This window comes from Mustela putorius, unplaced genomic scaffold, assembly GCF_011764305.1.
Source record: "Mustela putorius furo isolate JIRA1106 unplaced genomic scaffold, ASM1176430v1.1 tig00003860_pilon_pilon_pilon, whole genome shotgun sequence".
Taxonomy (NCBI): Eukaryota; Metazoa; Chordata; class Mammalia; order Carnivora; family Mustelidae; genus Mustela; species Mustela putorius.
Window position 1 is genome coordinate 19911 of NW_025422012.1, and position 1920 is coordinate 21830.

Below are 1920 nucleotides of genomic sequence, written 5' to 3' on the forward strand. Positions count from 1 at the left end.
TCAGTAGTGATGAGGGCGCATTATAATTCTTAATCTTCCCACATTGCCATCAAGCCTTGATTCTCTGACACCATAAAGAATTTAGAAAAGTACTAGGACTGTGGATTATTACATGATCTAAATGTTTTTCTTAAAATTCCCTTCCTACTAGGAAGGATGACAAAAGATCCCTTGGAAACAGAAAGGAAAAGATAATTATTGCTTCTGCTCCTTGATGAAAGTCAAAATCTGCTGACTGAGAAAATAAACTAGGAAAAAGAAAAACCTGGGCTTTTTACTAAAGACAGAACTCGTCATGTTTTCTCAAATCCATATAATATGTTTGGCATCCTTTTTCAAATAGTTTAAGTAAGAATTAGGTTTGGAAATTTTTAGAAAATCAAGTGTCTTAAATGCTTCCAAGAATGTTTTCAGTCAAATACTTTTGTTCTTGCAATGAGATCTTTGCTTTCAAGATTTGATTTTCCATTATAGTCAACTTCTGATTGCCCTAGTTATGCTAATGTTTAGGCAGAAATAAACATCAATGGGCACAGAAAACCAAACCTATGTGAACTGAATTTATCTTGCTGGGGCCTTTCTTCAGATCGGCAGATACAGATCCTCCTGTTTGTGGTGTTTTTCTCATCATCTACCTGATAACTCTGTTGGGAAATCTTCTCATCATAATGCTAATTCATATCGACTCTCGACTTCAAACACCAATGTACTTTCAAACACCAATTCTTCCTTAAAAATTTGTCATTTACTGATCTCTGTTTCTCTACAACAATCATCCCCCAGATGTTATTATTCCATTTGCTAGTAATGAGAAAAACCATTTCCTTTGCTGGGTGTCAATTCAGATATTTTTTTTTCCTAGTAGCTGGGTGTACAGAAAGTTCCCCTCCTAGCAGTGATGTCCTATGACCGCTATGTGGCTGTCTGTAAGCCCCTTCACTACTCCATGCTCATGACCCAGAGGGTGTGTATACAGCTGAGCATAGGGTCCTGGGCCACTGGAGCATTTGTATCTCTGGTAGACACAACATTTACTTTATGTCTGTCATACCACGGACAGAAACATATTTAATCATTATTTTTGTGAACCTCCTGCACTCCTGAAGTTGGCTTCAGAAGAAACCTACAAAGCTGAGATTGCCCATCTTGCAATGGGTGTGGTAATTCTCCTTGGTCCTCTTTTCCCTCATCCTTTTCTCCTATTGGAATATTATTTCCACTGTGATTCAGATACAGTCAGGAGAGGGGAGGATCAAGGTCTTTTCTACTTGTGGTTCTCATCTCATCGTTGTTGTCTTCTTCTATGGCTCAACAATATTTACCTACATGCGTCCAAATTCCAAGAACATAAGTGAAGGGGATAAGGTGATCTCTGTGTTCTACTCAGTCATAACATCCATGATGAACCCATTCATTTATAGCCTGAGAAACAAGGAGGTGTGAAGGAGGCACTTATGAAAGTATTTGGAAGATAAAACCCTCTCAGAGGCAAGAATCTTTATATTGATGTACAGCTGTGGGAATGAAGACATTCCAAACTGATTCAACATTTTTAATAGCTTTCTCTCTGAACTATCTCTAGGCTGATACATCAATAAGGGTCATGCGTGTACTCTTGTGCATCTAGAATGTTTTTAATTTGTCAACTGTATCTTGTTCAAGTTTATTCTCTGTGGCCTCGCCTCATAAAAGCTTTTTTGCTACCACATTACATATAATATAAATTATATTTATGTATCATTTTATATGAATATTTTTTATATATCAAAGAGGATCTTCATTTATACTGCATTACTGATTCACTAATCCATTTTTCACCCAGAGATAGTACTTTTGGTTCTAAACTCCATTGCTCTTTGTCAGCCTCATCCCATGCTAACATCTACAGTCATCCACAGATGCTGGATCAATGGAAATTGG

The 1920-nt window shown here is 37.1% G+C and overlaps 1 pseudogene; it reads left to right on the top strand.

Moving 5' to 3' along the window:
• The first annotated feature begins 526 nt into the window (after window positions 1–526).
• Window positions 527–1443, top strand: LOC123387814 (annotated as a pseudogene).
• Window positions 1444–1920: the final 477 nt, after the last annotated feature.